The sequence below is a fragment of the Antechinus flavipes genome, chromosome 1 (genome assembly GCF_016432865.1).
Source record: "Antechinus flavipes isolate AdamAnt ecotype Samford, QLD, Australia chromosome 1, AdamAnt_v2, whole genome shotgun sequence".
Taxonomy (NCBI): domain Eukaryota; kingdom Metazoa; phylum Chordata; class Mammalia; order Dasyuromorphia; family Dasyuridae; genus Antechinus; species Antechinus flavipes.
This window is the reverse complement of record NC_067398.1, coordinates 435869994-435897507: the sequence shown is the minus strand read 5'-3', so window position 1 is coordinate 435897507 and position 27514 is coordinate 435869994.

The window sequence follows — 27514 nt, the reverse complement described above, 5'->3', positions numbered from 1 at the left end:
CTTAATGCTAATTACTATTGGACAATATCTCTATTGGCATATATCTCTATATCTCTATTAGCATATGTTTGGAAAAATGGCCCTCCTCACTATTCTGTGCTGGCATAATCTTTTGGTGTATACAGATAATCTTAGAAAGGATTAGAGGGTGGAGTGAGAGAGGCGAGAGAACTTGACTGGAGGATGGAGAGGAGAAAAGTGTGGAGATTCTGGAGTATAGAATCAAGGAAGAATCACAGCTTTGTCCATCTCCTTCACTTCTCCCCTTAAAGACCTAGGACTTTTGCTTATCCTGACTCTGGTTGATTCTGAGGCCTCCAGGGAGCTAGCCAGGACTTCACAGTATAAATGAGGTATGATGTGCAGAAAATGTCCTTCTATACTTGAGAAAATGTTACAAAAGAAGCAAAGAGAAAGCACAAGGAAAGTATTGGCTTAGTTCTTTTGGAATTTCAAACTTTCAGATAGGAATAACTCTCTGTCTTCCTTTTTTTTTTTTAAAGCATGGGTCAGAAACTAGAATTCCTCTAAATTGATTTACCAGTTTAGAAGCTCACCTCATGGGTAGTTCTGAATCTTAAAGATTCTGAGTTTTGCTTCTAGGCTTAAAATTTCTTAATACTGATTTTCTAAACAGTATGCTTCTTAGAAAATAAAGATCACCAATGTCAGCTTCTATTTCTAGAAGACAAGAACCATATAATGGAAGGCCAGAATTATGAACCTTTAAAATCTGTCAATCAATCATTGAACTTTAAGCTCTTCCTATATACTAGGAGCTTAAATAAGTATTATCCAACACTTTTTTCTTTTATCACAATGAGTGAAATAGTTGTGTAAATCTGAGGTGAATGAATGTGTGTATGTGATTTCTTAACAATGCCCTCAATAAAAGGGGGATTTAAATCTGCTATATAAACAATTCTCATATTTTTCTATTTGTTTATGGATGCCTTTGGGTCATTCATTTTTATATGGTGAGTGAAATAGAAGCTGTCTCATATCCAGCACACTTAGTAACTTCAGGGGTCTTTGGAACATCATATGCAGGAGAATTTAATGTTTCACTAAAGAAAACTGCTGGTTTTGGGACAAGAGCTAAAGAGGGATTATGCCCCTTTTAGAATTGGCACCTAGAACTGGCCCATTATCCCTTGAGATGGTGGAGATGATGGTCCTAAACCATGGATCATTTAAAGCTCTGTGAAAATATCTAGGTATAGTTAGAAATAAAACAATGCAAGCAGATTTAATATATCATATATGTGCATTTTTGGGTAAGAGTGTGGAATGTGTCATTTTACTTAGAAGAAACTCTTGATAAGGAAAACTGCATTTACTTTGTTAAATAAAGCCATTCAGGAACTGCTTAACAACTAAAAGTCATTGGGAGATGCCTGAGTTACTGAGGGGTTAAGAAATTTGCCCAGAGTTTTACATTCAATGAGAATCTGAGCCAAGATTTTCCAGAATCACTTTTGCTATACCAGTGATATAAAACTCAAATCAATACAGATTCCTATCATAATATTTGACTTAGAAAACTATTTGTTTAACACATCCCAATTACATTTTAATATGTCTTGGAGCCCATATCCATCTATATATTGACAACTCTGTACAACAGTATGCTGCTTCCTAATGTGTGTGTGTGTGTACATATTTATACATGTAGACACACACACATATGTGTATATGTACATCTCATAGTCTGAATATCAACCATATTTAAGAACAGAATATTTTATTATATATGTTATACCCTTTCTGTTCTACTTCTACACACATATATTCCTACTCATTTGTGGAGTCCACAGAGTGTAGCTTCTTTTTTTCTTTCCTCCTCCTTTGAAGCTTGTAGGAAATAACTCTGAGAGGGTATAGTTCTAGTCCTGTTGTTCACTAGTCTCTACCATTGTGTTTCCTATAAACAACCAGTAAGACTTAATTATATATTTAATAAAAAGTAATAAATGAGAAGGCAAGACTCATTTGAAAAGATACGTCTATGGGAAAGTTTGAAGGTAAAAAGACAGAAGAAGCAGAGAAAGATAGACAGCGTCATGGAAACAATAAGCAAAAGCTTAGACAGACTTTGGGAGACAGTGAAGTATAGAAAAGCACTTGGTACATTATAGTCCTTGTAATCATGAGGGATCAAACACTACTAAATGATTAAACAGCACCAACAAAAAGAAATCAAAGCACAAACAATTGTATAAAACATTACCTTCAAAACCTTAAGTATTCTGTCTTACAAATAAATATTACATCCATAGGGCAAATGAACAAAAGTTAAAGTACAAAGCTTGTGAGACATGCATGTAGAGAACATAGGTGACAAAGAGAAGATGAAATTTTTCCACTAGGATATACTTTTATCCCTTTGTGTAGTTCTCATGAAGTTCTCAGATAAAGTCCTGTTGCTGCTAGGATCAACTATAAATACATACATATTTGTGAATGTATATGTGAGTGTGTTTCAAGTTTCCTCATCTCTAAAATGGGCATAATAATAGCAATTGTCTCTCTGGGTTATTGTGAGAATCAAATGAGATATCTGTAAAGTGCTTAGCACAGTACTTAGTACACTCTGTAATTGTTAACTATTATTACGTATTGTTGCAATTAATGATACAGAGTATGATATTATATGATAATTACTCACTTCTATTTAAAAAAATTAAAAGCATAATCCAGAATTATTTTTCTTTTCATATTAATTTAGTCATTTGATTAACTATTAATTTGTATGTGATCCAGTTTTCTATTACAGTTCTATTCATGGACTATTTAGGTAATACAGATCAGAATATTCATTCTGCTACTTATAAATCTAGATTTAATATGTATAAATCTAAAATTAATACATATGTTCATATTCATTAATATCCATTTATTATATAGTATAACATTTTGCTTCAAAATTACTTACTATAAATTGCTTACCTTCTACTCTACAATAATATTGTAGCAATTATTGGTTAATAAACACATTTTATTTTTAAATTCTTAATACTAGAAAAAACTTTACATCTCAATTATGATTATTTACTTAATGTGAACAAGAATATAGAAAATAAATTATATAGATTTGGAGAATTCTTTTTAATTTCTTCTACTTTCACATCTTTTCCATTTAGCTAACACACACACACACAAACATATATGACAAATGAAACCACTTAGATACACAGCAACACACACAAAAGTACAATATTTGTTTCTAGCTCATTATCTAGTTGGCAAAATTTTTTTTCTCATTCATATTTCTCAAGTTTTCATTTGCCACATGATAAGAATGTTCACATAACATTACCTTTTCAGAAGTACTTAGCTAATCACCTTGGCCCATGAAATAAGTTGATGTTACTTGATCCACCAAGTTTGAACTACCCATCAATCATGACTTTATATTTTGGATAATTCAGATTCGGGCACAAATATCTGGCACCTTCAAATACTAGAATTGGAAAATATTGCCAAAATGCTGATAGTGATTTTTAGAGTAGTGGTGAAACAAGACTGGGAAAACAAATATAATTCTCAATTTAAAACAAAACAAAAGAAGATAATTGATTCAGTAAACTATTGGCTAGTGAGCTCATTTATCTCTGATTACTGGGGCAAGTCTTAGCAAAGTCTCCTCTAATAGTGTAAGTTACTTATAGCAGAATCTTGAGATAGTCTAGTTTTCTTTAATGCAAATGTTTCTTGAAAAAAAAAAAAGAATTTCCAGACACTACCAATTACCTAAATTTAGCACATAGGATATTTTAATAAAGAGCATTCCAAAATATTAATAACAGTCCTGAACAATGATCTTTTCAATTCTCTAGTACCAACATTGTCCATTTCATTTCTTCTCTAGATTAAACATCTCCATTTTCTTTATTTGTTCTTCTTACTAACTGTCATTTTGCTAAGAAAACACATCAATTTGTATATCATTTTAGGATATGGTGGGCAATAAATAGAATGCTAAAGTGACATTCAGAAACATCTAGGTATGAAATCTCCCTTTGCAATTTATTAGTTGTATAACCCTTAGTCTAATTATTTAACAGCTTTGACACTTATCTTCTTCATCTGCAAAATAGGAGTTACATCTTTTAATATAGGGTTGATATATGACTGAAAATAAATAACATATATAAACTGATCATGCTAGTCTTCATGCATTAACTATTGCCAATATGCAGAACTATCACTAGTCTTATTATGGCTGTTAATATATTCAGCTTGTAGTTTACTATAACAATGAGGCATTATTTCCTTAATATGTTTTCTAGCCATGTTTTTGCCAGTTTTGTATTGTGGATTTCGTATTATCCAATTGCAAGATGTTATATTAATTTTCATTAATTTAAATTTCATGTCCTGAATGGATTAATAATTATGTTATCTTACTGAAAAATTAATTTTGCTCCAATTTGTTTCTTTAGTTTATTTGTATTTATTCAAATTCCAGAAATTGATGGGGCTTCTCATAGCATTCCTACAAAATGATATAAACATCCCACCTATTACATTATTTAGATGACCTGTCCCATTACTGACAGAAGATGTTAATGATCTGAGAAATACAAGTTATTATCTTGCCTGCATCTTTGACTCTCTTGCTCTTTTCCAGTTTCTCTTTTCCTTTTAAAATATAGATTAAAATATCCTAAGTATAAAATGATTGAATGTTATGTTCTTATTTACCAATCTAGCTGTATTTTCTACTTGCATGTTAATGTTCACCATGTTTTTAAAAAGAAGAAAATGGGTTTTACCTGTTATTAAAATATGTCTTTAAAACAGCCTAAAGCTGTTTTTATATGCATCTAAATGCAGTGCTACAAGAAACTGTATTATGCTATATAAACTGACCAAGAAACTGATGAAGAAGAGAAAGTGACACATTTGATTTTATTGTGCATTCCCTGAAAGATGCATCTTCTTCCCTTTTTTATTACTCCACTTTCTTTAGGAATATTTCAGCAAGTGAACAGCTTTACCTAAATGCCAATAAAATGGGGGAGAGTTAAAAGGGAGACATAAAGAAGTTGGACAAGAGTGGTGAGGTATATAAAAGTGCTGAGCTGTTGAAAAGATATAAAATAGCAGTGTTCTATTTTAAAAAATGATTTTGCTTCTGTTCTTTCTCCCAAAATATTAAAAAATCCAGCTTTGAGAGAATTACCTATGATGCTTCCCAGCAATGACAGTTGTCTCTCATCAAAGCATTTATTAGATCTTTCTAAACTTTATGTCTGAATTACTAAAGCCATTGCATTAAAAATAAGGGTAGTTTTCTAGTGCCAAGAAGAGGGTGAGAAAAGAATCATTTGAAGTCCTCCAAAATTTGCCTCCAAACATTGAGAAAACTGACTCAGAATTAGTTGGGGAGGAGGGAAGCAGTTTATCAGAATGGTAGGAAAGGTCAGTTATAATAAGGTGGGAGAAGATTGAGGTCTAAGAATAACCCCAGGAGCAGCAGCAAACTGCAGGTGCCTATAGGTTTCACAGCAGGGGATCTCCAGCAAGATTGCACCTGGAACAATCCACCAGTGAGGCCCTTTCCCCCTGAAACCCAGCAGACCCCTGGACAAATGAGTAGTCTGTACAACAAGTAAGGTCCCACTCCATTGACTTCAACCCCAGCACAAGCCACCAGGAAGACTATGGCCCCATTTCTGGCCAATAATTAAGCCTTGTCCCAGGACCTGCCAACAGAAAAACCCTATCCCTGGGGCAGATCAGTAATAAGATGCATCCTCCAAGACTAGCCATCAGAAATATTCTCTTATAATAGCACCTCACCAGAAATATCTTATCCCTGCAGCAGGCCTGTGGCTAAATGCCAGACTTAGGGAATGTTTACAGGGAGGTACTCCCCAAAACAATTCAGAAGGAAAATCTACTCTCTAGTAAAAGCTAACTGCTAGGGCCTGAAGCCTAGTGAAAGCAAGCAGTAAGACCATGAGGTCCAGGGGAAAAAAAAAAAAAAAAGAAAAGAAAAGCCTGGGACATTGCTGGACCAGAACCTAACTCTTATATGAAAAAGAAAAAAAAATATTGATTTTAGAAAGGTACTATTGAAGATAGCTAGATGGCACAGAGTAGAACATGAGCTCTGGAGTCAGGAGGAACTGAGTTCCAATCTGGTCTCAGATACTTAATATTCACTGCTTGTGTGACAATAGGCAAGTCACTTAACTCCAATTGCATTGCCAAAAAAAAATGAGGAAGGAAGGAAAAAAGAAAAAAAGAAAGAAAGAAAGAGAAAGAAAGAAAGAAAAAAGGAAAGAAAGAAGAAAGGAAAGAATGAAAGAAGGAAAAAAGAAAAGAAAAAGAAAGAAAGAAAAAAGGAAAAAAGAAAAGAAAAGAAAAGAAAAAAGGAAAAAAGAAAGAAAGGAAAAAAAAGAAAGGAAGGAAGTAACTATGGTAATAGGGAGAATCAAGGCATAACAACTGTATATGAAACCTCAAAGAAAAATACAATTTGTTCTCAGGTCCATATAGAGTTCCCAGGAGAGGATTTTTAAAGACAAATTCAAGAAGAAGAACAAAAATTGGGAAAGCAAATTAGCATTATATAAGAAAATCATGAAAAAAGAACCAATAGCATAATTTTACTGAGAAAATAACTTCTGAAAAAATAGAAATGGCCAAATGGAAAAGAAAGTACAAAAGCTCATTGAGGAAAATAATTGCTTAAAATTGAAATTGAGCAAGTGGAAGTTAATGACTCAATGAGACATGGTGATATGATCAAACAAAGTTTAAAGAGTTAAAAAACAAAAAGGAAGAAAACGTGAAATTTCTCCTTGGTAGAACAATTGACCACGTAAATAGATCCAGGAGGTATAACATAAGAGTTATTAGATTATCTGTAAACCATGATTTAAAAAAAATGTCTGGATATCTTTCAAGAAATTATCAAAGAAAACTGCTATGGCATATGAGAATCAGAGAACAAAATCTACCAATAATGGCTTTAAAGAAATCCCCAAATGAAAATTCCCAGAACATCATGGGTAAATTTAAGAACTCATAGATAAAGGAGAAAATACTGCAATAAAAATTGTGGAGCTATAGTTAGGATTACACAGGATTACACTTTCAGGAACCAGATATCTTTGACTATGATACAACAGAAGGCATAGGTGTTAGGATTCAACAAAGAATCACCCATCTAACAAAATTAAACATAATCTTTTTGTAGGGATAGGGGTTGAGGCAGTAAACATTTAATGAAATAGAGGACTTGCAAGCATTCCTAATTAAAAGACCAGAGCTTAATTTAAAAAATGACCTTCAAGTACACTACTTAAAAGAAACATAAAAAGGTAAAAAAAAAAAGAGAGAAAGAATAAGAAATTTGATAATATTAAATTATTTATATTTCTATATGACAAGAAAATATTTATAACTCTTTAGAATGTTATTACTATAAGAGCATTAGAAGACAGAGGGAGAGAGAGAGAGAGAGAGAGAGAGAGAGAGAGAGAGAGAGAGAGAGAGAGAGATTGTGTGCTTATAAGGTGACTTTGATAAGATAATACCCCAAAAACAAAACAACAGGACGAGAAAAATAAACTTGCATTTGGAGAAAAAGTGGGTAGATTGAGTGGGATTAATTATAACACATAAAAGAGCTATTATAAGGAAACATTGGGGAGGTGGCAGGCAAACCTAAACCTTATTCTCATCAAAATTGTCTCAAAGAGGGAATAACACACATATTTATTTGGATATAGAAATCTATCTTACCGTATAAAAAAAATAAAAATGGATAGGTGTAATAAAAGGAGGAGTAGGGGATTGATATGAAAAAAGGACGAGTAGATTAGAGGAAGCTTTTCACTTAAGAGGAAGAAAAATTTGGGTTTAAAAGAAAAAGCAGGATAAACAAGGGAAAAATGACATGATAAGAAATACAGTCATTATCAGTATAAAAGTGAATGGGATGAATTCAGCAATGCATTCAAAACCAGAATCCTACCATATACTGTTTATAAGAAACACACTTGAAACATAAAACATAAGGAGCTTAAGAAGGAATTAATGTGCTTCAGTTGAAGCAAAGAAAACAGGATTAGCAAAGCAAAAACAGATCTAATTAAAAGAGAAAAGGAAATAAACTATATCTTGCTAAATAAAAGATATCATAGACATTGAAGTTATATCAGTACTAAAGATACATGAATCATATAGTATAATCACATACATATACTTTGGAAGGAGAAGTTGAGTGATTTACAGAGGGAAATGGATAATAAAAACATAGTAGTGAGGGACTTAAATTTTCCTCTTTTAGAACTAGATAAATCTTTTTTTTTTAATTCTTATAGTTTTTATTTACAAGATATATGCATGGGTAATTTTTCAGCATTGACAACTGCAAAACCTTTTGTTTCAACTTTTCCCCTCCTTCCTCCCATCCCCTCCCCCAGATGGCAGGTTGATCAATACATGTTAAATATGTTAAAGTATAAGTCAAATACAACAATGATCACAAAGTAAAAACAATTAAAACCCTCAATTAAACACTAAATTGGAAATCTGGAAAATCAAAGGAAAGATTAATAAAACTGAAAGTAAGAAAACTATTGAATTAATAAGTAAAATGAGAAGTTGATTGAATTAAAAAACTATAAAATGGATAAACCATTGGTTTATTTCATTAAAAAGAAAAGAAGAAAATCAAAGTATTACTTTTAAAAATAAAAGGTGTGAATTCACCACAACTGAAGAGGAAATTAAGTCAATTGTTAGGAGCTATTTTGTCCAATTATATAGAAATAAATTTGAAAACCTAAATGAAATGAAATGAATGAATGAATATATAAAAATACAGATTAACAGAAAAAGAAATAAAATATTTAATCTATTGTTGAAGTGTATAATGATCTCCTGGTTCTGCTCATTTCACTTAGCATCAGTTCATGTATGTCTCTCCAAGTCTCTCTGTATTCATCCTACTGGTCATTTCTTATAGAATCATAATATTCTATAACATTCATATACCACAATTTATTCAGCCATTCTCCAATTGGTGGACATCCCTTCAACTTCCAGTTTCTAGCCACTACAAAGGGTTGCCACAAATACTTTTGCACATATGGGTCCCTTTCCCTTCTTTAATATCTCTTTGGGTTCTGATAAAGGCCTCATTTCCAAAATATATAGAGAACTGACTCAAATTTATAAAAAATCAAGCCATTCTCCAATTGATAAATGGTCAAAGGATATGAACAGACAATTTTCAGATGAAGAAATTGAAACTATTACCACTCACATGAAAGAATGTTCCAAATCACTATTGATCAGAGAAATGCAAATTAAGACAACTCTGAGATATCACTACACTCCTGTCAGATTGGCTAAGATGACAGGAAAAAACAATGATGAATGTTGGAGGGGATGCGGGAAAACGGGGACATTGATGCATTGTTGGTGGAGTTGTGAACGAATCCAGCCATTCTGGAGAGCGATCTGGAATTATGCCCAAAAAGTTATCAAACTGTGCATACCCTTTGATCCAACAGTGTTTCTATTGGGCTTATACCCCAAAGAGATACTAAAAAAGGGAAGGGGACCTGTATGTGCCAAAATGTTTGTAGCAGCCCTGTTTGTAGTGGCTAGAAACTGAAAATGAATGGATGCCCATCAATTGGAGAATGGCTGGGTAAATTGTGGTATATGAATGTTATGGAATATTATTGCTCTGTAAGGAATGACCAGCAGGATGAATACAGAGAGGCTTGGAGAGACCTACATGGACTGATGCTAAGTGAGATGAGCAGAACCAGGAGATCATTATACACTTCGACAACGATATTGTATGAGGATGTATTCTGATGGAAGTGGATTTCTCTGACAAAGAGACTTAACTGAGTTTCATTGGAGAAATGATGGACAGAAACAGCTACACCCAAAGAAGGAATACTGGGAAATGAATGTGAACTATTTGCATTTTTGATTTTCTTCCCGAGTTATTTTTACCTTCTGAATCCAATTCTCCCTGTGCAACAAGAGAACTGTTTGGTTCTGCAAATATGTATTGTATCTAGGATATACTGCAACATGTTTAGCATATATAGGACTGCTTGCCATCCTGGGGGCGGGAGGAGGGAGGGAGGGGGAAAAAACGAAACATAAGTGATTGCAAGGGATAATGTCGTGTAGAAATTATCCTGGCATGGATTCTGTCAATGCGAAGTTATTATTAAATAAAAATAAAATTTATTATAAAAAAAAAAATAAATAAATATCTCTTTGGGATATAAGCCCAGTAATAGCACTGTTGGATCAAAGGGTATGCTGCATTTGGTAATTTTTTGAGTATAGTTCCAAATTGCTCTCCAGAATGGTTGGATCCATTCACAACTCTACCAACAATGCATCAGTGTCCCAGTTTTCCCACATCTTCCAACATTCATCATTATCTTTTCCTGTCATCTTATCCAATCTGACAGGTGTGTAGTGATATCTCAGTGATGTCTTAATTTGCATTTCTCTGATCAACAATGATTTAGAACACCTTTTCATATGATTAGAAATGGTTTTAAATTCTTCATCTAAAAATTATCTGTTCATATCCTTTGACCATTTATCAATTGAAGAATGTAAGTAATGACTTTAAAGAAAATTTACAATATCAGAATTTTACCCCAAAAGACAGAGTAGAATATTTTCTAGCTAAATACAACTTAGAAGTTCAACAGAAAAGGTCTGTGACATCAAGGTGGGAGTCCTAGAATAGGACATGTGTGGCAAAACATGCCAAGGCAGCCCCAGACCTAGCCCTAGCCTAGCAAAAGCCCAACTTCTGAATCAATTGGCAGGTGTAGTGACTTCCAGATCTCTTAGCTCAGAGACACCAAAAATGACCTAGAAGGTGAGTAAAAAAAAAAAAAAAAAAAAAAAAAAAAAAGGTCTGTGAAAGCAGAGCCCAGTATGCAACCCCACTGCAGGCCTAGTCCCAGCTTCATCTCAGATTCCAACTTCAATAATGCAGTACTTCTGAATCAGAAACAATGCTAGAGGCTTTTGGACCTCTCAACTTGGGGACATCAGGGAGAATTCTGAAGAAGAGTAGAGAGGCTTAGTGACAATGGGGGTGGGGGTCATAGTACAGCCCAGGTCCACATAGCCCCAGTCCTAGCCAGTGGCACAGGGACAATCCTAAGAGCTCCAGGGCAGAAAAGACTGCTTGTGATCAGATTCCTAGAAGAATTTCTGAAAACAGCTGCCCAAAACCTCTGAAGCTTGGGGCAGTGCGCCCTTCACTGTAATGGGCTGAGGCTTGAGTTGATGCACTGAGGTTCCAAGCACATGAGGTTAAATAGTAATTGGACCATAATCTATTAATATATAAGCTTGGAGAAAGAATGGCCCCCGCCCACTCTTTGTGCAAGTCCTGATGTGTTGTATAGGAAATGACAATTTAGGTGGGTGGAGGCAGGGGAGTGGAAAAGGAAGGGGAAGGAGAGACTTTTGGCATTGCTATTGCAATGGTTTGGTCAGCTCAGATCGCTCTCTGTTAGCTGGCTTCCTGTCGCAGCTGCCCACATTGCTATAGCAATCTTTCTTGCCCATATTGCTATCGCAATCTTTATTTACCTCTTCACTTCAATAAATATTGAAGATTTTTCCCTTAACCTGAATTCCTGACTCCGGCTGATTTTAAATACGCGGTCATTACACTTCACCCTGGAAACAGAGCCCTATTTTATCAAAGAGTTAAAAGTCAAATAATAAGCTACAAGAGGAAACAAAAAAAAAAAAACAATAAAATAAGTTTTAGACTTTTGAAGGTTATTAAGGCAACAAAGAGGACCAAAACACATGTAGAAGATGATGACAAAGTCAAAACTCATAGATCCTAAGCTTCCAAGACAAATAAGAATTGGACTCAGGCCATGGAAGAGCTCAAAATGCACTTTGAAAAGCAAGTAAAAGAGACAGAGGAAAACTACAGAAAGAATTGAGAAAAGTCCAAAAGTCCTCAAAAATTATTGAGGAGAAGAATGCCTCAAAAAACAAAATTAGCTACTTCGGAAAGGAGGGACAAAAGCTCACTGTTGAAAAGAATTACTTAAAAAATTGAATTGCTCAAATGGAAGCTAATGACTTTATGAGAAATCAAGATACAATAAAGCAAAATTTTAAAAATGAAAAATAGAATAAATGTCAAATATTTCATTTAAAAACAGAACTAATGTGGAAAATAGATCCAGGAAAGAGAATTTTAAAAAAATGTATTTGTCTACCTGAAGGTCATGATCAAAAAAAGAGCCTGGACATCATCTTTCAAGAGATTATCAAGGAAAACTGTGTTGATATTTTAGAATTAGAGGGTAAAATAGAAATTGAAAGAATTCACAGGTCACCTCCTGAAAGAATTGCCAAAACAAAACAAAACAAAACAAAACAAAAAAAAACTCCCAGGAATATTATAGCAAATTCTGAAACTCCCATGTCAAGAAGAAAATATTACAAGAATCCCAAAACAAACAATTCAAGTAGAGTGAATTCACAATCAGGATAACACAAGATTTAGCAACTTCTACATTAAAGAATTGGAAGATTTGGAATATGAAATTCTGAAGAGCAATGGAGCTTGCATTGAAACCAAGAATCACCTACCCAGCAAAACTCTGTATACTCCTTCAAAGAAAAAGTTGGTCATTCAATGAAACAGAGAATTTTTAAGCATACTTGATGAAAAGACCAGAACTCAATAGAAAATTAGATTTTTCATATACAGAACTTTGGAGAAGCATAAGGAGTTAATCAGAAAGTGATATCATAAGGAATTTAATAAAGTGTATCTGTTTACTTAATGTTGTGAATTGTTTCCAGTAGAATTTTTGGGGTATTTTGCAGGATTCTCTAATTATAGCATCATATCATCCAAAAAAGAGTGATAGTTTTATGTCTTCATTGCCTGTTCTAATTCTAATTCCTTTAATTTCTTTTTATTTTCTTATTGCTAGCACCAAGATATATATAGATATATAGATCTCTCTCTCTCTCTCTCTCTCTCTCTCTCTATATATATATATATATATATATATATATATATTATATATATAGATAGATATAGATATAGATAGATACAGATAAATAGATTTCTATATATATCTATATCTATATATATAAACTATTGTATGATAATTGATACCCTTGTTTCACCCCTGATCTTACTGGGAATGTGTCCAGCTTCTCTCAATTACAAATACCATTTACTAGTGATTTTAGATAGATTCTGCTTATTAAGGAAAGTAAGGAAAGCTCCCTTTATCCCTATGTTCTTTAGTGTTATTAATAGGAATGGGTGCTGTATTTTGTCAAAAGCTTTTTCTGCCTCTATTGAGATTTTCATATGACTTCTGTTGGTTTTGTTCTTGATATGTTTGATGATGGTAATGTTTCCCTGATATTGAACCAGCCCTGCATTCCTGGCATAAATTCCATTTGATTATAATGTATTATCATTATTCTCCTGATAAATTGCTATAATCTCTCTGATAATATTTTATTTAAAATTTTTGCATCAATATTCATTAGGGAGAGTGCTTGACAAATTTCCTTGTCTGTTTTAGCTCTTTCTGGTTTAGCTATCAAGCTATTTTTGTATATTTGTAACATAGAAGCAACTTGGCAGGACTACTTCTTTACCTCTTTTTCAAGATAGTTTACATTGTATTGGAATTAATTGTTCTTCAAATGTATGATAGAATTCATTTGTGAATCCATCTGGCCCTGGAGCTTCTATTTTATGGAGTTAATTAATGGCTTGTTTGAATTCTTTTTTTTTTAATGGGATTAAAAATGTGTTCCCTCTTCTGTTAATCTGGTGATTTACATTTTTATAAATATTCATTCATTTTGGTTAAACTATCAAACTTGCTAGCATAGATGGACAAAATAACTCCTAATTATTGCTTTACTTTCTTTTTAATTATTAAAGTTTAACTTTTCATTTTTGATGTTGGTAATTTGTTTTTTTCTTTCCTTTTTCTAATCAAATTAACCAAAGATCTTTTTTTTCCTATCTTGTTGTTTTTTTTTTTTTTTAATAAAATCAACTTTTAGTTTTATTTATAAGTTCAATAATTTTCTTAGGTTCAATTTTATTAATTTCTCCTTTAAGTTTCAAAATTTATAACTTGGTATGTTTTTAAATTTGTTCTTTATCCAGTTTTTTTAATTGCATGTCCAATTCATTGATCTCAGCTTTCTTTATTTTATCCATATAGCTATTTAAAGATAGAAAATTTCCCCTAAGAACTGTTTTGACTGCATCACATAGATTTTGGTATGTTGTCCCATTTGAACTACATATTTTTTAGGATTAGTTTATTTAATTCCCAATTGGTTTTTAGTATGTTTTCCCCTTTCCTTTTATTGAACATAATTGTTGTTATATTATGGTATGAAAAGGAAGCATTATTATTTCTAGCTTTCTGCATATGATTATGTGGATTTTATGTCATAATACATAGTTAGTTTTTGTGTGTTGCCATATATTGCTGAGAAAAAAGATAAATTCCTTTTTTTCCCCTATTCAAATTTCTCCAGAGATCTCTCATATCTAAGTTTTCTAGTATCCTATTAATCTCACTAATATTTCATTTATATTGTTAGATTTGGGTGCATATATAGTTAGTATCTTTACTAGTTCATTTTTTATGATACATTTTATCAAGATGTACCTTTCTTCCTTATCTCTTTTTACTTTTCCTTTATTTGAGATCAGAATCCCTAACTCTGTTTTTTTTTTTTTTAACTTCAATTGAAGCATAATAACTTCTATTCCTTCCTTTTATCTTTATTTTGTATGTGTCTTTCTATGCCAAATGTGTTTCTGGTAAAGAACATATTGTAGCATTCTGTTTTTGTTTTTGTTTTTTATCCACTCTGCTATTTGCTTCTGTTTTATGGAAGATTGATCCCATTCAAATTCAGTTATGATTACCAGCTCTATATTTCTCACTATCTCATTTTCTCCCCTGTGTATACTTTTGTTCTCTTTTACTACCTTGTCCTTAGTAGTGCTTTTTATTTTAACCCATCCCACCTACCACCTTCTCTTCTGTCACCGCCTTCCCTCTGTTGTTACTTTTTCTGCTAGTTATTCTGCCCTTCCTTCTATCCTACCCCTACCTTTTTTTTTTTGCTCTTTCTCCTCCTACTTCTTTATAGAGTTAGATAAATTTCTATAACTTACAGACTGATTGTTATTCCCTCAATTGTAATAGGTTTTTTGTACTTCTTCAAGGGGTCTAGTTTGTCCCATTATCCCTCCCCTTTCCCATTTTCCCAATACAATTCTTTTTCTGCCTCCTTAATGTCTTTTCTTTGATATCATCACATTAGATTCCACTCACAACCATATTCTCCATCCATGTAATGTCCCCTCTGTTTGCCCCAGTGACAGAGTTCTTAAGAGTTTCAGATATTGTTTTCACACCAAGGGATATAAACAGTTTAACCTTTAAATAATATATATTTCCCCCTTTTATCTTTCTGTCTTCTTGAGTTCCAAGTTTATAGATTAAATTTTCTGTTTTTTTTTCAGTAAAAATGACTATAAGTCTCTTATTTCATTGATGATCCATCACACCTCCTCCATCAAAAGATGATGTTGAATCTCTCTAGTTAGTTAATTCTTGATTGTATCCCTATTTCCTTTACCTTCTGAAATATGGTATTCCCTGTCGTCCAATCCTTTATTGAAGAAGTTACCAGATTCTGGCTAATACTGACTGTTGTTCTTTAATATTTGAATTGTTTTTGTCTGACAGCTTGTAATATTTTTTTTTCTTGAGAATATTTTTCAATAATATTCCTTAAGGTTTTCCTTGTGGGATTTAATTCTGAAGAAAATCGATAAATTCTTCCAGTAAGCATTTCCCTCTCTGTTTCTAGAATGTCTTGATGAATGCTATCCAAGGTTATTTTATTATTATTATTTTTTGGTCATGGCCTTCAGGTAGGCCAATAATTCTTAAATTGTCTCTCTTCAATTTGTTTTCTACATCACCTATTTTTCTAATGAGGTATTTTTTTTTCATTCTTTTTAGTTTCTTTCACTGATTCTTTTGTCTCATTCAATTAAGTTCCATTTGCCCCAATTTAGCTTTTAATGTATGATTTTCTTCAGTTAGTTTTTGTATTGCCTTTTCCATTTGGTTAAATCTATTTTTAGTGTTATTTTTTGTTGTTGTTGTTGTTTTTGTTTTTTTCATTTGCTCAATTGTATTTTTAAAGTATTTTTTCAGACAATTTTTTCCTTCCTTTTCTAAGCTTTTCCTTTTTTGACTTTCTTTTGCATACCTCTCATTTCTTTTCTCATTTCTTCTTCTCTCTCTCTTTGCTTTTTAAAATCTTTTATAAGCACTTCCAAGAAGACTCATTGGGATTGAGACCAATTCAAGTCACATTTTGAGATTTCCTCTTTGGAGATTTTTTCCTCATTTGAGATGGTGTTTTGGTCTTACCTGTCAGTATGGGAGCTTTCAATGGTCAAAGTTTTTGTTATTGTCATTGTTGTTTGTTTGCTTGTTTGTTTGTTTCTTGTTCATTTTATTTCTCTTTCTTTTGGTATTTCTCTCTCTCTCTCCTTCCTCTCTCTCTCTCTCTCTCTCTCTCTCTCTCTCTCTCTCTCTCTCTCTCTCTTTTTCTCTTTACTTTTATGGTTGAGTTCTGCTGCTCCTGGAGTAAAGGGAGCACTGCTCCAAACTTCCTGTGCAGCTGTTAGCCTTGACTTTAAGCATAGGGCCCCATTGTGTTTCCAGGGATAGTTTTGCCTTCTCTATTCAGAAAACATCCTGGTTTCTCAGTTTGCCTTCTAAGCTGAGACTAGAGGCTGCCCCACTGATCTGCTTGTATACTGAACGAGAATTGATGGTCCTAGTCCAGTCTATCTTAAGCTGAAAAGTGATTTCATTTTGTCAGATGGTGTTCAGAGGCTTGCTTTCATGTGGTTTTCACATGAAACTGGGGTAACTAGAGCAGCTTCCTGAGTTTACTCTGTAATTCTGGCTTTGATTCACTAATTAAAAAAGAAAAGTTGCAGCTATATGGCAATTTCTTATGCCATGGAAATAGTTCCTTCACATAAAACTTTTTTTTATGCTACCAGTTGTGTTAATTTACCTGCACCATAAGTTTTCACTTGAAAAGCTCTATCAAATCTCTGTTTAAACCAAGAATTTTAATTCTATTCTTTTTTTTTTCTGTTCAAAATATCATGACATTTCCCCCCTTTTACTAATTCAATTTGCAATGGTTGCCTTTGGGTTAGTCTACTCATAACCACTCAGTATATCTACTGCTTTATACTGCAGTCCATCCCTGCATATTTTACTCCCCTGCTGTTACCTATTCTATATTTCTGGTTAGCTCATGACAGGTTCTGTGCCTTGATTATACACAGATATCATTGTGTCCTTTCTTATGCCTTTCCAAAGGTAGTATTGTCTTTTTTATTTGTAATATTTGTAATTCCTTGTTTGATTTACCAGTCATAAAAATAAGAGTGAATCTTTCATGATATTTTAATTTACTCACTCTATAATGCACTTATAATCTGAAAATGTTTAGATAGCATATATGCAGCACATTAATCCTGTCCCATTTTCTGAACATGTACATGTAAAGATTGTCTCTCTATCTGTTTGAAAGACAAGAAATTAGAATATCTTTGCATAGCCCATAAAGAAGTCTCATAGCTCTAGAACATAAAATATTAAGATTTGTCCACTTTAAAATTTAAAGTTAATTGAAGCAATGAAGATAGTTCTACAAGCTGGGGAAAAAATCTTCTTGATAATTGCTGTAGTTTTGTTCAACTTCCAGGAAAGAGTCAATTGCTAAATAAAGAAGACTATATATCATTCTACCTATGTAAAATTATTACTATTGAATCATTCTTGTTTTATTAAAAAATCCTAAATTATTTCAGGATTCCACAGTTATTTTGACTATATTGAAAGATCTATATATTGAAACATGGAATTGAAAAAAAATACTCCAATAGTTTTTAATGGCAGGATTGTTCTTTCTCCCATTCTCTAAGAGGAGATATTTTTTTGTTCAGTAAGGAAAGAGATGCTAAGTATTACATGCAAAACAAATTTATCTATTTTTATTCTTACAATCTTAATTTTTTGGGGAAAGATTTTCAAATTAAAAATAAACAATTATGAAAAGTTTTTTATTTTAATCCTGGAGTATTTTTAAAAAGATATTATGAAAAAATAGAGTAGTAAGGGACCACAATGTCTGGCACTATTTCCTTGAAGTTGTCTAACAAAAGGCTATCCAACAGCTTTCAAGAGCAAAAGTTTCATTCTGGAAAATCTCTATCAGGAAGTTGAGCATAATATTAAACCCAAATCTCCCACTCTGAATATCTACACATTGCTTTTACTTGTGTATCTGATTATAACAACTGACACTTTTCTTATCAAATAATTTACAACAATTGTTTCCGTCTACAGGAAAAATCACATTAAAGGAAAGTCCAGCTTTATTCCTTTATTAGGTAAGGTCATTCCTTTAAGTTCCTAGTTACAAAATAATCATTCCCTTTAAAAGGATTTCTCAAGAATGGGAATATTATTTCATTTGTTGCATTCTGTTAAGATGATATAATAGACTATTTTTCTGTTCTATTGACATTTTAAAAAAAGTTTTCCACATAATAAGGTTTTATTCTTTCCAATTATATGTAAAGACACTATTCACTTTTATAAAATATTGAGTTTAAGTCTTTTTCCTCCCTTCCACTCTCCAAAATGAAAAGCAATTTTATATGCACCATATATATACAATCATATTAAACATATCTACTCATTAATCATCTTGTGAAAGAAGAATCAGAACAAAAGGGAAAACCAACAAGGAAGGGAAAAAAAGTAAAAATAGTACACTCTGAGCTACATCCAGACTCATAGGTTCTTTCTCTGGATATGCATAGCATTTTCCATCTTGAATCTTTGAAAGGATCTTAGATCATTGTATTGCTGAGAAGAGCAGAGTTGATGAATGAACAATGTTTTTGTTACTGTGTACAATGTTCTCCTGGTTCTGTTCACTTCACTCAGAAAAATGGGAGAGTCTTGTCCAAATATTTTTTGCCAGCCTAATCACTAAGTAGCTATTGTACATTTAATAAACTTCTTGAGGCCACCGATTAATAACTACAGAAATTGGAAGTTGTATTATATAAAATCAAAAGAACCTTGTTGGGCTGCTGTTTTCTGACTCTATATCTCTTGAGCTAATAATAATAGCCAGTAAGGTTTTCATTTGAAAAAAAGAGCTGAAGTTCTTTCCAAAGTAACCATTCCTGTTTTAAGCTTTAAAAAGCAAAATAAACCAAAATAAAAGCTGTATAACCCTTATTAAATAATTACTGAGAATGTGACGACAGTCTTTATAATCAAGCAATTTTACTTTTCTTTCCAGAGTGAGGCTAGATTGTTCTCCTTCATCTCCACTTTGAAGGAATCAATCTGAATCTCCGTTTTTTTGCTAAACTATGTCAGGCAGGTCTCTTAGGACTTTTGTTCTTGTCATATCATAGGCTTCTGGAATATCCCAGAATGGAATCAAGCCACCAACTTCCTCATGATTCTTTCTCCTGACCTTTCAAAGTCACTGTGCCATAACCATTCTTCTCAGTAAAATGCAGGGAGAATAGACACAATGGAGACAAAAGCAACATGAAAGTCAGGTTTCCATAGATCACATTTGGGTTGCTTCAGTGAGGAGATAAAGGCTTGAGGACTTTCTCCGCATTCAAGGCTTAGTCTTTGTTTTCTCATCTGAATGTAGCAATCTTTAAAATTTGTCTTTCAGAGGACAAATAAAGACCCTGGCCTAATAGCACTCTTTTGAGTTTGTCCAAAGTCCATTTATGCAGCCTATCAATATTTTATCTTCTCATTATTTCATGATTAACATTCCAGAATAATTTACAGAACATCTACTCATGCTCAAAATTGGAAGCAGGACAACTCTGTTACACATCATCATACTTCTTGGAAGCTGACTCCCTAGGGATTTTCATGTAGCAACAACATAAATTATTCCCTTAATAAGAGCAAATAAGGAAATTATGAAAATATGCCTGAAATATTTCTACAGGATCTTACTTATTCTCTCCCTGTTCACTTGTACTGTCATTACCTTTCATTTTAAAGGTTTGGGAAAAGATTATCTCTTGTAGGCTAAACTTTAGAGTTTTCATTTTGTCACTGATTGTTGAGGAAACTCATTCTTCCTAGCAAATTATTCATTACATCATATTCAGTCAGTTGAAATCTCATTTTTAAAGCTCTCAGAAAAATCCCCAGAATTTTATGCACTGGAAGTCTTCTTGCCCTCTGAGGTGCTTTCTCTGAGTGGGTGATTCCTCCCAGAATCTTTCTGTTAAGAAAATGTCTAATAATTAATTTCTTCATTTTTTTCTATTCAACTTGTTTTGCTGTGTTCCCACACTAGTATGTAAGCTCATTGGTGTCAGAAACTATGTATATTAATTTTTTTTTCTTTTGGCTTGAATTCATATTCTGAGAGCTTAACACTAAACATAGTGCCTGACAAATGATAAGTGTTTAATAATGCTTTTTGATTGGACCATAGTACAAGAAACTTTGTTCCTCCCCACCTTAGGCATCATGAAGAATACATTATATTCAAATTGAAAGATAGAAGCAAAAAGTTTTAGAATCCAGATCTTTTTATTCCTTCTCTTTTCAGGTTTTTTCAGTCATTTTTCAGTCCTGCTTCTATCCTACTCCAAATATAATTGCAACTATTTTCTTATTCTCCTGGTATTTTAAGAGAAAATTAAAAATCAAGTCTCATTTTCTAAGAGCCTTCAGGGATAGCCCTAAAGTTGTTCAGTTCTATAAACATGAGGTAAGTGGTTACTTTTTTATTTTGAGTATCATCTTTTGAATTTGCTACCCTTACTTCATCTATTTTCAAGTTATTCCAACTTTGATAAAGTCAGCCTTCTACTTTTATTATTTTGCTATTTTTTTACCTTTTCATTGTAATTTTTACATCAGATAATGTAGAATCTGATATAAATTAACACCTATAAAACCTTTCTTTTACCTAGAGCAGGCCTAAGTGGTTTTTATTAAGCAGTTAAATCTGTGAACTCACAAACAAGTGTAATTAAGGGACTTACATCTCTGGATTTGAGTTTCTTCTCTTCCTCACAGAATTAAAGTGGCAGAAGATTTTTATTTTTTTTCTTCCCCCCCATTGTTTATTCAGCTTATACCATATCTTCTACTTCTTCATCTTACCTCTGACCTCCTGAACTAATTGTGCATCAAAAACATAAAAATTTCATTATTAAGTGGTTTTTCATTTGTTTGTTTTTGTATCATGGACCCATGTGACAATCTTGTGAAGCTTATGGAACCCTTCTCAAAATAAGGCTTTTTAATGCATAAAATTAAATATATAGTATTACATAAGAAAATATTTATATTAAATATCCAAGCATTTAAAATATAAAATCCTATAAAATAGTTTTAGAATATCTGCAGAAAAAGAAAGTAGTGCCATAGCCAGAAGAGATTTACTTCTTGGCAATCATCATCTTACTCTAACAATCATCATCCTCTAAGTTCTTCTTATTCCTTTGTCTTTCCTTGGGGTCAAATTTCTTTGCAAACAAGAGCTATGCCATTTTATTTCTGGTTTCTTCTGATCAGCACCTGAGCTTGATTACTCCTTAGTGAAGGGAAGGGAACTTGAATATATCAGGGGTCCTCAAACTATGGCTTGGGGGCCAGATGTGGCAGCTGAGGACGATTATGAAGTTTCTTTATTTAAAAGCCCACAAAACAAAGTTTATGTTTTTACTATAGTCTGGCCCTCCAACAGTCTGAGGGACAGTGAACTGGCCCCCTATTTAAAAAGTTTGAGGACTCCTGAAAAAATTATTGTGACTAGTATTAGGGATACTATGTGTATGGCATCATATGGACAATGAAATGAACCCCTTGAACAAAATATTTCTGGGTGGGCTCACAAACTCTCCTCTCATTTCTTACAATTTTTTGAATAAACAAATGAAAGTTTTTTTGTTAAATGTTATTCAGAAATAGATATTAAATTTACTTTTTTTAACTTCTGTAGAATAAATATATAAATGACATCAAATTTCCTAGATGAATATATCCAGGATCACATTTTCTCTTCACGTAACATAATAGATCTATTACACATAGTATTTCAAATACAATAGTCATAATAAAGCACTGTGATAAGTTTAGAATCACTCTTGTTCCTTTATGAATATCACCTTTGAACATCAATGCTCTGGGTGTGTGTGTGTGTGTGTGTGTGTGTGTGTGTGTGTGTGTAGCCTATTTTATTTTGTCCCTTCTCCAAGGGAGACTTTTATTACTGCCAATAAGGGAAGGAAATTAGGACTGGAAGCTATTGCCCTGATTTCTTTGGAGAGAGGAATACACCATGACAATATGCTCCCTTAAATATTATTATTCTAGGGAATGTGGTCAGGTGCCATCTAACTTCTGAATATATTGTCATTTGATGAAGAAAGGAGAAAATCCAAGTCCTGCATCTAAGGCTTGACTTCTTCCTACCAATACCAGTTCCATACGAACACATATTTAAAAAAGAAAAACAAACAAAAAAACCCTATTTATTCAAATCATTACAAAATAGAAATAAGAGAAGGTGTACACAGGAGAATATATACAAGAAAATGTAAAATGAAAGAGTTCTGTTTGGTTGAAGTAACTCAGCTTAATGAAGAGAGAGGAATTCTCTCATAAATAAACTCCTTGATCTCTTGAGAGTAGCAGGCTAAAAATAATCAAGACCACTGGCTCCTTTCATGTCTTCTCAGATACTTTTTCTTCATGAACCTGAAGTGTGGTTTGGTTCTTTCATAGTTTCTCTCAAAGTAAGAAGTAGAATCAAAATTAGAAAAGGACTTTTACTTACAGAATCCCCAAAGAAGAATCGCCTAAGAATTGAATCTATGATCCTCACTAATTCCATCTTTCCCTTTAGGTAGGGCAAGTAAGGTTTTGCTTTCTACCACTAAGAAGAGAATTCCTTATAAATGGGCTTTGGGACAGGGGTTACACTTAAATAAAATAATAATGTGCTTTGATTTAAAATGTCTTTGGTGTTCTGCTCACTGCACTTCAATAAAGAGATAAAGGACCTCTGCTATAATGGAAAAGATAATTCTATTTAAAGTATAGGATAAGACAGTAGTAAAAGGAATGGAAACTGGCAACTGGTGGAGAGGGAAGGCAATATGTTGAGGATACTTTAAGAAATTACATAGAAACCTGATGGTTCCAGATCAGATAAAGCAAAAGGTTCACTAACAAAGGTTAATAGTTTCTTATTAACACAGGTTTTTCCATGTCATAATCCATGCTTTTGCATACATTGCCTATAGTGTTATATAATTTGTAGTAATGAGCAGAGTCAGAATGCAAATTGAAATCTTCAGACAAACTCCAACTATTATTTTTGGTAAATCCTAGGCATGATCCATTATAGCAAGTCCCACGACAACAATACAAACCTTTATTTCATTCTTAACATTTTTGTTAACCCTCCTTTCTTTATGATCTCTACCTCCCCTTTACAAACCTGTAACCAGCAAAGATAACATAAATAACACAAGTAACTATATAACTACTATTGGGCATTTTTTTCAAATAGTATAATTATCTCAGTGAGATATTCCTTCCTTTTAAGGCAACTGGATAATACTTTTGCCCCTTTTTACTCTAAAGCAACACATAATGGTTATATACTAGCTAGAGGATTAGTTGCTTTCTTAAACATTGCATATTAGAGTTTTAGCTTGAACATCATTCAGTAAAGAAAAATACCATCTTTCCAGGCACAGAGACAAATCATTATGAGTATTGAATTTAATTTCATTGTTGAATACACCTGCACTGTTCAGAAAAGGCAATGTACTGTATGTTATATCACCATCACAACCCTTTGATCTCAAGGAGGGCACAGTTCCAACATAGTGAGAATGCAAAAAATAAATACTGCCTGCTGGAAATTATGCTATCACACTCTGCTGGAAACAATTCCTGGATGCCTCAGTAAAAGGCATAGATTCCCTACATATCAAAAGAAATCTTTAGAAAGTACCAGCAAGTAGTCAGGCTAGCAAGAAATTTACAGACACTTGAAAAACAGGACCCTGATGTTTGGGTTGGAATTCTTTATTTTCAGATTTCATTTCAATATTATCAAATTCAAGCAATTTTAATTAAATGTCTGCTATGTATGAAGTACCATACTTTACTGGTGATATTAAGTTAAATAGAGTAGAGGTCTTACCTTCATGAACTTTACAGTCCGAGAAAGGATACATGGTTATGAGGCTTAAATGAAATAATGAATGTAAAAACACCTTGGAATACTTAAAATAATATATAAATGTCAAACATTAATATTACTAGCATTATTTATTATTATTAGTATTAGCTTACAATCAATCACCAAACTCTAGTCCAATGAAGAATTTATTCCCCATGTCTTTTGCTATATTCCTGCTGAGCTTGTTTATTGAATAATACTGCAAAGTTTTGATAATATAAAACAACCAAACTGAGCTCTTCTCTTCTCCCCTTCCCTCCCATCCCCAAAGAACAGTAGATGCATACTTATTCTTTCAAATTTGTTCATTTTATTTTAATTTTATGAAATAAAAGAAGCGTTTCCATAATATAGTATAATAAAAAGATCATTACACATGAAACTGCATAATAATGCATAATCTGCATTATTAGAACTTTCTTAACTCAAGACAAAAAAAAATCCAACCTTATTCTTACTTATTTCTGAGGTATAAATGCTCTTCCAAATTGATGAAATTTAACTCTAGCACAATTCTACTTACATTTTAAATGAGAACATGACAATTCAGCAAAGGAGAGACTGGTGCTCAAAAGAAGAAATTTTAATACACCATATTTGTTTTACCTGATATATGGCATTAGGTAAGAGTGGTAAGAGAATGCTAATTCTACTTCATGGAAGAATTTGTCCCATGAGTTTGAAGGTAGAGAGAGAATTCAGAAGACAGAGGTGAGAGATGGGAATATGTTTCAGAAAAAAGGGAACAGTGATTAAAAGTATGGTGACAAGATAGAATGAAGTAAAGGAGAAGAAAGGATGACATTTGTCTAGGAAGCATCTTTGTTGGGATACTACATCTTTGTAGAGTAATAGTCTTTTCTCTTCCTAATGCCTTTCTCTCTAGTCAAACTCAAATCTCAGTATTTTTGGTTGTTGTTGTTCAGTCATGTCTAACTCTTTGTGACTCCATTTAGGATTTTCTTTGTGAAGAAAGTGGAGTAGTTTCTCCACTTCTCTAACAAGTTTTGTAGATGAAAAACTGATGGAAACAGGATTAAATGACTTGCCCAGAGTAATGCAATTAGTAACTGTTTGAAGCCAGATTTGAATTCACAAAGATGAGTCTCCCTGACCCCATGAATAAAGCTCTATCCACAGGACCACCTTACAGTATTTTTTGTAGTTTTTCTTAACCATTTTTACATTATCTGTAACAAGATGATAACCTGAATCAAATTTCCAGAGTCTTCTCTTAATCTTTCCTTAATCTTCTGACTACAATATAGTTCTTTTCCTGTATAAAATAAATGATTTCCCTCTCTTGTGGCTACACACTCCCACTGCATTTTAACTAAAAGCTAATACTACTATCCAATAACCTATTCCTAGTCTTCAAAAAAATATATTAAATGAAGGCACATCTTCATTTAACCCATTTATAGTCATTGTCCAAACCCAAGAGGTTTAGACATCAGTCAATCCATTAGCACTTTTTTTTTTTTTTTGGTAGCATCCTCTTGGCCATGTTTATGAGAAAGGAAGGGAATATAGGTAACAAAACAGATTTAATTGATTGATTATTATGCTTTTTATTAAGCATTTCTTTAGTGTCATTCATTTGGCAGGATTTCAGGATACAAAAATAGTTTCCAAATAATATCCCACCCCTGATATCCAAGACAACTAATCATTAGGAAAAGGAGTGCTGAATTCTAGATCTGGGATTCACCCTTGTTTTATATCATAACATTTTAGGAGGAGGAAATGGCATGAACAAAGACATGGAGTTAGAAAGCTACAATTCACATTCAATGTGTAGTGAATAGTATAGGTATAATCTGAAAAATGTTTTAATGTAGCAGTGTAGTTAGATATAAGAGTATTTTTTTTTTCAAGTTCAGAATAAGGGGGGTTAATTTTGGGATGAAAGAGTTTTGGTATTATTTAGCAGGGAGCTTAAATAAACTAAAATTTGAACAGTTATTCTAAATATAGGCTTTAGTAAGAATAATCCAACAATTTAGAAATAGTGTTCAGAATGGCAAGATATTGGAAAGTCTACTAGGAACTATTAGAAACTACTTAGAGGCAACCGGAAAAAAGGCACAAAAAAAATCCATCTAAGATACTGCACTACAGTCCTAAGATAGAAATGCAAAGAATGATTGCATGCACTGGTTTAAATGTTCTCTTATAGTATAATATATCCTCCAAACAGCTGACAAAATAATCTTCCTAAAGCACAAGTCTGACCATGTCACTCAGAATCTTTAAGTGTTATGATATTGTCTCTAGGATCAAATAAATCTCCTTCTGTCTGACATTTAAAGTTCAAGTTTATTGTGTATTACTCCCCTTAACTCATTTTGCATTCTGTCCAAAAATGTAACTAACTTTCTTGAGATGTTACAGACAATTATTCTATTTCTTACCTTGATGTACATGTATCATCTCTCTTTTATACTAGATATGCTTCATTTCTGCTTCTTGGAATCTTTCACTTAATTAAGGACACTCTTCACATCTATGCTATTTCCTAAAAACATAACCTGATGTTCTTAGTGTTTTCTCCTTCCTCAAATTATCACATATATACTTATGTGTATGCAACATAGTATAATAGAGCTCTGGAATTGGAATTAGAAAGTCCAAGTTTAAATCCTGTTACTGACAAGTACAGGCAGTCTAATCCTGGGAAATTATTGAAACTCTTAATGGTACAGATAGCTCTCTAAGAGAATAACTTGAAGAACAGTTGGCAAATTGAATGAATGAAAGTAGTCCCTCATTCAGAATCTCAGTGTCAATTACAATTCAGATTCAGACCTTTTCTTTAAAAAAAATGTAAGTTCCTTCAAGGCAAGGATTACTGTGTTTTTCATTTACTTTACATATTTCTAGAATCTGGCCCAGTGCCTTGCACTTTAGTAAATCTTTTCTTTGAAATTTTATTGGATATATATTGGATTTAACATGTATTTCTACCATGTTTAACATATATTGGGCTGCTTGCCATCTAGGGGAGGAAGTGGAAGAAGGGAGAGAAATTAGAACACAGGGTTTTGCAAGAGCTAATGTTGAAGAATTGTCCATGCATATGTTT